The 11,559-nt window shown below is 34.9% G+C and overlaps 1 non-coding gene across 1 annotated transcript; it reads left to right on the top strand.

Moving 5' to 3' along the window:
- Positions 1–384: 384 nt before the first annotated feature.
- Positions 385–579, top strand: LOC114695131. Its single transcript, XR_003734812.1, has one exon. It is a non-coding gene; the product is annotated as a U2 spliceosomal RNA (small nuclear RNA).
- The last annotated feature ends 10,980 nt before the right edge of the window (positions 580–11,559 follow it).

Below are 11,559 nucleotides of genomic sequence, written 5' to 3'. Positions count from 1 at the left end.
GTGGAGCAAATACCACTACATTTCCTTTTTTTTGTCTAAATAAGAAGGCTCTAAACTTAATGCAAACTATATATAATAAGAATGATTATCAAGTATTGTCCAGGAAAAACAAAGGGTAATAACATAAACAAAATGGAACTACAACCAACAAGAATAACATCAAACAAGAGACACATACTAAAATCCAGAGAAGTCTGGAGCATAGGTAAATGGCACATTACAGACATCATTCCAAAAGGTGTCCTATCCTGAAGAACCTGAATCTAGTACTTAATATGTTCTAGTTAAGATACAAGAAGATGGATATATTAATGGTGAACAAGCTACAGAGAAGAGCTGTGTATGTGCAAATGATAGATGAGAAAGGTGGTACTAAAAAGTTACATCACCTCTTGACCTTTTGGCTAAGATCAAGTGTAGTTAGTATCTGTTCTTATCCATTTAATATCTGATACATCCTCTATCTGAGGACAATATATTAAACGGATTTTTAGAAGTCTGAGTTGGAATAGGAGCTTTCTCCATCCACTCCACAAATTAATCTGGTACTGCAGTATCTCCAGAAATGGTACAACCCTTCTGGGGATTTGAAAAAAAAAATGTTATACACAGACCTGGGGCACAATGGACCCAGGAACAAGGGAAGAGAGACCTGTCTGCTGTCCAAGTTTGTAACTTACCAATAGCTAAGTTTATTCTCCAGTATGTCTGTGTTGACCAGGCTGGAGGAGGTCTGATAGAGCCAGAAGAGCCCTTCCCTGTCCCATGAAGATCAGAAATGTGATGGTAAGTTTCTTCACCGGTAGGGAGTGAGAAAAGAGGAGCTTCTCAGTTCAGAGGAGAAAGAGGCAGGAAGAATGTTTGTTGAACACCCAGGATTCACAGTGGAAAGGGTAATGTTTGCTCTGTCACCATTGTCCTGCTGCCCCCGCCCCGATTTTGCAAGTTAGATTGTTTTTCCCCTTAATTATAAAACACTATAGAAGAAAGAGGATTAAGCCAGGCAGTGGTGGCAACACACCTTTAATCCCAGGACTCAGGAGGCAGGGGCAGGTGGATCTCTGTGAGTTTGAGGCCAGCCTGATCTACAGAGCGAGATCCAGGACAGGCACCAAAACTACACAGAGAAACCCTGTCTCAAAAAAAAAAAAAAAAAAGAAAGAAAGGAAGGAAGGAAGGAAGGAAGGAAGGAAGGAAGAAAGAAAGAAAGAGGTTTAAAGCTAATTTAAATTTTTATACATTAAAAATTTGTATTATAGACATAAAACAACTGTCAAATATCTCAAGATAAAAATGAAGAAAAATAGGAAATCTCTATTTTGAAGGTCTACAAAAGAAGGAAAAGTGGAAAGGCTATCCATCAGTTAATTAATCATTAAGATAAAATTAAATAATACCGTCATTTATTTAACTTTTGAATGATCCCTTACTAATTTCCATTAGTGAATTTGCAGTCTTCTAAATGTATTATTTTGAATGTGACTTCATTGTCTTTATTGTCTTCTATTTTTCTATTTGCATGAAAAATTTTATCCATGTGGTTGAAGATGTAGTTCAGGTGGCAGACTGCTTCTCTTTTGCAGGAAACGTTTGATCCACTCCAAACAGCCTAAACACGAACGTCAAGGTCATTCTCAGCTACATAGGGAGTTAGGAGTCAGCCTGGGCTACATGAGACCCTGTCTCAAAAATAAACAAATACTTTCAAATAAGCAAATAATGGTAATTTAGGTCTAGGTGTGAGCAAAAGACTAAATTTTTATTTGCTGCTATCTATTTTGAGTTGTGAGAGCCACATAGGAAGAAGACTGAAAATAGCATAATGGTTTTATGTCTTTCTTGCTATAAATTTATTCATTTTAGAAGCACATACATTATTTGTTTTGTTAAGAGTTGAGTTGATATTTCAAAACAAATTCTTTGGTCCTAACTCTTTTTGTATAAATAAAAAATAAATAAACATGTTCTTAACTTGAGCCAAGTTTGCAAGTGTTTTATATCCATGCCTATCTTGTTCACCAGGAAGAAAATTATCCTTTAAATCTGATGCCTATATAATCATACACTAATTAGTAATCGTCATGCCTGGTTTGCAGTATGTTGTGGCTATAGTCAAACAAAAGGAGGGTACATGTTATGTATTTCCAAGAGGCTTTAGGGAACATATAAGAAAATATTAAAGATTTTAAAACAAAATAAACCTTATTTTAATAAGCCAATTGTTTTAAATGAATGTCTTTGAGTCACTGCATTTTAACCTGTCCTAGGTAGCAGAGCTTTGCTGAGACCTAGGATCTGGCCTAATGAGAGAATAACTACGTTTCTCCATAACTTATTCACCATGGAAACTTCCAAACAAAGAGGACCTGAATCAGGGGGAAAAATAAACTTTAAGTGTAGGTATAAAAACACTTTTGTATTATACATCCTGTTTTGATTGTTGCTAACTTTCCTTCATGGTTTGTTCAGAGAAGAGATCAATGATAGAAACTGGGCAATTGACGCTCTATGTCACAGTGGTACACGGATATTTTGTGTTGTTTAAGAAGAGTCTCCTGACAATACATCCAGGTTCTAGCCTAGACCTTAACAGCCAGTAAGAGCCCAACACATGATTGTTTCTAAATAGATGCCACCACAAAGGGTTATATATTATAACCCAGGAATCTTGGAACTTAAAGGTAATGGACCAACCAGGAAATGTTTTAGGGCTGACAGACCATATGTTCTGTGTTGTAGCTACTCAACTCTGCCCTTACAGTGTGAAAGTGGCTTTAGACAATATGTAAATAAATGAATGTGGCTGCTTTCCAATAAAACTTTATTTATATAAGCAGGCTGCTTGCCAAATTTGGCCCATGGGTGATGGTTTGATGACCTCTTCATAAAAGTACATATGTGGTGGTCAGACAGCCACACTCAGTGTTAAAGCAGAGTTCATAGGTGGGTTAGGATTGTATTCAGTGAATCTCAACAGCTCGGCAGGGCTGAAATCAAAAGGGTTGAGGCAATAAATCTATCTAGATCCATCAGAAATTCCTCTGATATTTGATGTACTAGCTCTTATTCCTAACTGCTACACTCTCCTGACAAAGTTCAGAGGCTATCAGTAAAATCCCTAGGCAGGGAGTCATCCCAAAAACATTCCTTGGGTAATCAGGATATCTGGCATTCCAGTAGATAAAGTTAAAAATTACAAGAAATTGGAGAATGGGACCAATATACTCAAAATATCAGACATGATACCTATAATGCCTTGCAGTCCTCCAGGAAAAGAGAAAAAGAAAAGAGAATACAGTGATGGAAAATGAATTACACTTTGTAACCGACTACTAGGTTGTGGACCATGGTGACTAGTTTTTTTTGTTTGTTTGTTTTTATTTTTAGGTTTATTTATTCTTTTATGTGTATGCATATTTTGCCTACACACAACATGGATGTCCTGTACCCATGGAGGTCAGAAGTTCAGATCCTTTAGATCTGGAGTTACAGTTGTGAGCCCTTGTATAGGTGCTTGGAGCTGAATCAAACTAGGTCCTCTGCAAAAGTAACAGGTGCTCTTAACCTCTCACTCTTCTCCAAAGCCCCCATGGTAACTGCTTATTATGTGGTTCCTCATTTCTATTTCAGAAGACTAAGATTCAATGGTTTTTAGTAACAAGTCACCCAGATAAATAGATGTAAGCTTCATATGCAGGTTCTCAATATCCTGTCAGCCATACCATACCACTATTCTCTAGACAAAGATCATATCTTCCCAGGAGCCTCCCGTGGTAGATGACTGTTTAGGCTGAAACCAGATAATGTCTACAGAGTTTGCTACACCCAAAGTGTTGATGCTTAGGGTTGTAGCAAAATGACAAAAAATTAGTTATAAATTGTACAAAACTTTTAGAGATAGAAGAAACTGAAACCTTAGAACCCTAAAGCAGAAAAGTGCTTCACTTGCTTGAGGACTACTAAGCAGACCCCATGCAGGATACAGAAATGCTTGTGTGGCCTGGAGCCCAGGGACCCACAATGTGACACTCACCCTGTCAGATCTCATGTGGCCTTGACCACTAAGGTAGGAAGAGTACATTAAGTTTTAAGGTCACAGGTAATTCGTTGGAGGGTCTTGGGCTGGTGAGTAATATAATATCAATAATTTATTTGAATTTTCATTCAGATGAATTGGATTATAAGACACTATCATAGAAGAGTTAGGGAACACTGATGGTTAGTTCTCAGCATCTCAACATTATTTTGGATAAGTCTATCAGGATGTTTGTGGATGAGGTAAATATTAAATCAGTAGACTAAATGAAGCTTGTGCTATTCATTGGAATGGGTGGGACATCTGCAATATTTGCAAATTTTAAAGAGAATAAAAGGCAGAAAAGTGCAAATTCCCTCTCTCTACCTGTTTCTAATATTGTGACATTGACTTTTTCCTGTCTTTGGACAGACATGCCTTGGAAAAGCAAGCCATAAATTCCCTTGGTTCTTACAGCTTTTGACTCAAACTGGAACTCTATTATGAGTTCTCCTAAGTCTCTAACTTGCCAACCACAGCTATTAACATAATTGGCCTCCATAGCTGTGCATGCCAATTTCTAACAATAAATATATATATTTAAACATAATCTTAGGAAACATAAATATAGAAGAATGAACATACAGACACAGGTATCTCATTGCCTTTATTGATTTGGAAAACACCCACTAACACAGCATATAAATTACAGTTATTGAAGTTCTTAAGTATATAATTATTTGGATTGAAGATCTAATAACAATCATATGTTTTAAAACTAGAGGTGAGAGTGAGAAAAATTTTTAAGAATATCATGATTTACTTTGGTGGCATTGCTTAAAATAAAACTTAATGTTGTGTAAAATGATCTCTACTGTGGGCCAAGTAGATAGTACAAGCCAGAAGTTTGCTGTTAAATTAAGATTTCATGAAAAGAATAAAGATGGGTACGTAGATTGATGATAGATATATAGATAGATGACAAATAGAAGATACATAGACAATATATAGACAATAGATATATGATATATATGATAGATGATAGATTGATATATAGATAAATAGATAAATAGATAAATTAGACAGATAGATGATAGATAGATAGATAGGTAGATAGATAATGATGATAGATAGATAGACAGATAGATGATAGATGATGATGATAGATAGATAGATAGATAGGTGATAGATATAGATAATAGTAGACAAAAGACATCCAATAGATATAGAAAGAGATAGATGGTAGATAGTTAGATACATATATATGTAAAATGTTAGAAGATAGGCAGGTGATAGAGCAAACTAATTAGATAGAAATATTGGTTAGATAGATAGATAACAGACAGTATTTGGAAATCAGTAACATAATGACCTTTGATTATTCAGTAGAGAATATTTGTAAAAGGGAAGACTCAGGGATGAGACCTCAGCATAGAAACTTAAACATGGAAAGTGTCAAAGATGGAGCTACCATCCTAAAGATGCTCATTATTCTTATTTAATCCATATTTTCCAATTTGCATCTGGAAGAAAAATATATAAAATTTGTTGATGACCACTTGTCAAACATTAACAGGAAACCATGGAAACCATTCAATATATATCACAAAGGAAAAAGATCTATTTTGAAAGAAATATTCATTATAGCATTCATATTTGGATGTGAATTTGAAGACACCAATATTTAAACAGAGCAATTGATAAGGCTACTGCATCAGTTCAGGCAGAAGTACATTCCACAGCATAATGCTTTCCTGGGTATACCCTGCCCTGGTCCCCATCAGCCTGTGTTTAGCTCTGTTTCTCCATATGCTCTTTTAAAGAGTCTCTGTCCCCTGGAAAGTCATTCTCCAAGCTCTTGTCACTCTCCCTATGGGAAGTAGATAGGCTCCAAAGTGACAACAGCCACAGGTATGCAGAGGACAGTCAAAATCTATGTTCAGCCTAGATTTTCCCCTCAGCTCCAGGTTCTTTTTTAAGATTGTCTATTCCATAACAGCTGTTGTATTTCAGATGGAATCTATCCAGAATCAGTTCCCCTGTTTTCTACCCACAGCCTACTCACTCCATCTCTAATGTTCTCTCCATTTGGTAATGACATCTCCTACTACCCAGGCATCCACACTAGAAATATGAGAACTGTCACTGAATTTTCAATTTCCCTTGCCTCCCACATACAGTCTGAAATGAAGTTTCCCAATCAAACCTTATTTCTCAAGTTTATCTTTTCCTCCCCATTACTGTGGCTGCTACACTTTTCATCACCTTTTGCCTAGATCAGTTTAAGTTCTGCAACAGCTCATAGAGTGAAACTTCCAAAAGATAATTTCATCTATGTTTTGCACTCATGTTCAACCTGTTTGTGCCTTCTTTGTTTTTTTCGATCAGTACAGTACTTTTCAAATATATTTGTATGGATATCATTATTGAGTTTCCAGATTTCTTCATGCAAGTAAATAATATGCATTTCCAATGATCATCTAAAGCATATACATAAACACATTATTCAAGGCGAACTTTATATAGCACTGACCCAAGATTTCAAGATGTTCTTTGCTATTCTTGTTCACAGTGCCATTAAAACCTAGTGACACTAAGTTCATTAATATGGTTGAGATAAAAGCAAACATAGAGGAGGACCTTAGTATCTTAAGCTCCAATGTCATCTCAGCATGACATATAAACAAATGAAAGTTTCTCTTTGGTTAAACTGAGGGGTGTGGCATGGTACATGTCACTTTCAGTGCAGACATGCTCTAGTCAGAAGAATCTGTTCTGGATAATACTGTTCATTTTAAAAACAATGTTTTATCAAAAAGCAAAGTAGCACATACCCATCTCTGAATTTTAATATTTCAATGACTCTGTTTTCAATATATATATATATATATATAAATTACTACAGAGAGAGAGAGAGTTTGCACAATGTTTTATATGTAACACATGTAAAATATAATAAAATTAATTCAAATGAATGATGTAGGACATAGGAGCTATTTTCTCTTAAAATGCATCCATATTCCTCAAGGCAAAGTACCTCAGGATGGCATAACATCAAGTTGATTTGTAATCCAGCTTCCCCTATCTCTCCTAACTCAGTCACCTCAAACAGCCTTTTCTAAATTGTCCTTGATCTCTGTACCTTGGCTTTGTATATTAGGTGCCACCTGTATCTACAATCTTATCTTAACTCTAATCTCCTACAATAAACACTTTAAGTTTGAAACCCTTTGAATATATGAACTGTTTCCTACTTCTTTCCCACTCTTTGCACTTTCAAAACAAATCAATTAAGTAAAGTCATGTGCTTTTTTCAGTGTTTCCCAAGAATAGTATGCCCTTTAAAGGTATTATGAGAGAATTGAGGCCTAGAGACTTGCCCAAAGCTATATAGCTAGAAAGTTGTAGAACAGTAGTTCCCAAACTGTGGATTACAACCCCTTTTGGGGCAGGGGGCTCATATCAAATATCCTGCATATCAGATATTTACATTATGATTCATAACTAGCAAAATTATAGCTATGAAGTAGCAACAAAATAATTTTCTGGTTGGGGGTCACCACAACATGAGGAACTACTTTGATGGGTTGTAACATCTGGAAGGTTGAGAAACACTGTTGTAGAGGCATGACTTGAATCTTGACATTTTGTATTAAATGCTTGGTTTGAGTAAAATGTATGTCTGATGTCTGACTACTTTTGGCTGTTGATTATTTTTTTCTGTTTGTTGTGCTTTGTGTTTTCTTTTAATGGATTATAAACGGCTCAACTTATGGGTACATTGCTAGCCATTCAAGAAGAACTGTCATATAGGTAGATTAATAGAAAGATGAATGCAAGTATGTATTCCATGTGTATGTATGGATGACAGATGACTAAATTAATGTATGGAGGGATATCGTCACTTCAGGAATATAATACATTTTATATCAAAGACAATGGAGAAGTCAATACCCTTCTTATTAATTCTCAGAATTTCTTTAGAACCCCAAGCACATTATAGCATCCTTATTGTGACTAGGAAAGTATAGCAGATTATGGTCTATATTCCACCTTAGAGGCATTTCAAGACATATCAATACAATCAATACAACCAGAAGGCTAAAATATTTTAATCTACATGTCCAGGTCTCCATCATTTAAGAAACAGAAAAGAAAAAATTGGTGATTTATTTAAAACCTGGAAAATGTATCATTCAGATTTATATTATCTTCTGATAAAAAAAATAGTATAACCCATTTTTATTTATACTTATTTATTTACGTATATAGTTTGTGGTCCTGGAGATCATCAAGCCCAGAGTCTTAAGTGTGCTCACAGAGCCTTCTCCTACTAAGTTAACTTAACTAACCCTCTTGCCCTTTTTGAGACAAAATCTCACTATGCTGTTCAGGCTGTTCACAAACTCGCAGTCCTCTCACCTCAGTCTTTCAAATGCTTGGGATACTAGTGTGCATCAGCATCCCCAGGTTAAATCCTATAGGGAAACAATTAGCTATATATTTGATATACTGCTCGGAAAAAATACAAAAAAGCTGGTGTGTTAAAAGCCACATTATAAAAAAACAAGCTAGTTCAACAATAGTAAGGGATTCTATAGGGCTAATTGAAATTTCCTCCTCTGGCTCAAAAACATACATGGAAAACTAATTTTAAATACAGACCAAGTGAATATTAATTGTTTGTCTAATTTGTACCTTACAACTATTCAAGAATTTATAACATTTTTATGGTTTTGATTTTGCATTTGTATCTGGTATTTGAGAGATTTTTTTGCCTTGGGTATAGGATTACACACAAAAATATGATTCTTCATAAGGTTACAATATGCCTTTCCATTTTACTCTATGCATAATGGCAACTATATGTATTATGTGTGATGTATAATAAATTGCCATGGAAAAAGACACATATCATTTTATAATTTCCATTATTTAATATAAAGCCCTTTCTTAATATCTTATTTAGAGAATTTATGATATATAGGAAACAAATGAAGGCAGGAGAGATCAAAGAATGATATAATTAAATTTCTCTAAGAAAAAAGAGTCATATAATATAAACCATGTATTATACTACAGGATACTGTTAGTAACATGAGATTATTAACAGAAGGAAAATTTATTGATACATTACATTGTTCTCTTCTTTGTCTTTACTTGTAGAAGCAATGTAATACACTTAGAACCAATCCCAGTTAGCTACGTTAAGTTTTCTAATGGCTTGTAAATTAGCATAGTGGAATTTCAATGTACATTTACTTTTGAATGGGAACTATAATTCATTTTCTGACAGCTGATGTTCCCAATAAATCTATTGGTTCAGGTAAGGAAGGAAAACATGCAGTTGCTTAACTGAAAATTGAGAAATGAACTCAGAATGTCTACAATGAAAACATAGGAGGGTTGCACAATTTGTAATTGATAAGGTTAGTGTTGTCAATTTGACAGAATCTAGAATAGTCTGAAAGATGGGCCTCTGGGCATGCCTGTGAGGGATTATCTTGTAAACGGAAGTAGGAAGACCCACTCACTGAAGGTGGCTCCATTCCCTGAGTGGGATCCTGAATGTATAAAACAGAGAAAGTAAACATCCCTGCATTCATTTCTCTATGCTCGATCCAGAATATGATGTCACCAACTGCTTTAAGTTCCTGCCACACTAACTTTCCCACCGTGATGGACTGTACATCTGAACCATGAGCCAGAACCAATTCTTTCTCCTTTAAGTGGCTTTCATCATCGTGTTTTATTACAGCAATGAGTAGAGAAATTTTTAGATTTTCCCATAAGAACCTCCTGATTTCCATATAAGAACAATAACCACCAGACTGTACTGTGAATAATTCTCATTAAATGGTACATATGTCACTATTGAGTTAAAGATGCTACTATCACAAGCAATTCATACTATTTTTAAGAGAACTTGAAGAGATGACATCAGAATTCTTTTCTAGAGCCTAACTAAAAATTTTTATAAATTTGTTTTTCTAGGAAATCCAGAGATATCCACTCAGAATTATTGGGGGAAAAATCCAAAACAAAAAAGAAAGAAAGGCAAATAAAAGTTTCAACATTAAAAATCAGGAAAAATCTTTAATTATTATCTACTTGAGGTAAGAAAGTTTTAACAAGTGACCCACAAGTATTTATTGATCTACATATATTATTCAACTTACTAGAGAAAGAAAAATCAGGGAATTATTTTGTCTTAAGCCCATTCAGCCAAAACCTTGAGTCTCCCCTGCCCTGATCTGAGGTATTCATGCACACACTTCTTTCTAAGGATATCCTCTCTGTTTTTTACTAGCCATTCTGTTCTAAGTCTTTCACCATGGGACCTCTGGCACTGAGTTATCAATTTTCCAGAGTGTTGAAAATTACTTTGTGTCTCTATAAATTTGCAGATGAAGCCCAAGTCTCCTTTGCCCCTGAATTTGCATGTTGAGCTTCTTTTCTGTTTTTAGGACATTGTCAGCTTCCCTGCCTTGGATTAAATATAAATAACATGTCTGAAAGATGCAGTTAAGAGTTTACCATACATCTCTCTGCGTAGGCCATAACTTATCTCTTCTTGTTCCTGAGAAATATCTCAATTTTCAAGTCTATAAAAGACCACACAGAGACTGACTCCCAAAGTTTATCATGGATTAACTTCACAAAGGATAATTCTGCCTTTATGTAAATAAGTATTTGTATACTTAAGGCCACTTAATTCTGCTTTAGTTAAGAAGGAATTCTGTGGGTTTTGAAACAATAATTTTAGAAGTAGATAGCCTTCCTAACTAAAGACATTTTGAAGATGGATTTTCTGTCTTACCTGTCTTTGTAGTTCCATTTACTAAAAGATTTCTGGCATATAAGAGGCACAAGACAAATACAAATTAATTGGAACTTTGACTCATTTGCACCTGTTCCTTTAACTAAGTCATATTTTAATGAGGAAAATATTGTATAGGTTTCAAGTGCAAATCAAGAAAATTGGTGTTTCTGACAACATGGTCTTTCCTCTCAAATCTGATTATATGCATTTATCTCTGTTGAAGTGACTTGTTACTCCAACAGCATAGGGCAAGTTTGATATGTAGGTAATGTTCACAGTAAAAATAGAGTTTCTCCTTTAAGAAGGAGTATAACATATTGCTATATACTTACTCCTTCCTCATCTGTCACTAGGATTTTGTTTGTTTGTTTTTTGTTCTTTATTTTTTCCATACTGAGGATTGAATCTGGTACAATTGGGTCTTGTACATGTGGTTGAATAATGGATAAAGATATTTGACTTCAGGCCTGATGACATGACTTCAACCTCCATGATTCATATGCTAGAAGAAGAGAACCAATTTCTAAAAATTGTCTCCTGATCTTCATACATGTGCCATGGTACATGCATGCTCCTCAGTACATACACACACACACACACACACACACACGCAAATAAATATATGCAATAAAATATTTAATGTTTATTGAACATGAAGTAGATGCTAGCATATTGAACAGAAAGCTGTCTTCCTATCTCCTGTTCATTAATTCATTTCAGA

The sequence above is a fragment of the Peromyscus leucopus genome, chromosome 16_21 (genome assembly GCF_004664715.2).
Source record: "Peromyscus leucopus breed LL Stock chromosome 16_21, UCI_PerLeu_2.1, whole genome shotgun sequence".
NCBI lineage: Eukaryota > Metazoa > Chordata > Mammalia > Rodentia > Cricetidae > Peromyscus > Peromyscus leucopus.
This window is presented reverse-complemented; position numbering and strand designations above follow the sequence as displayed.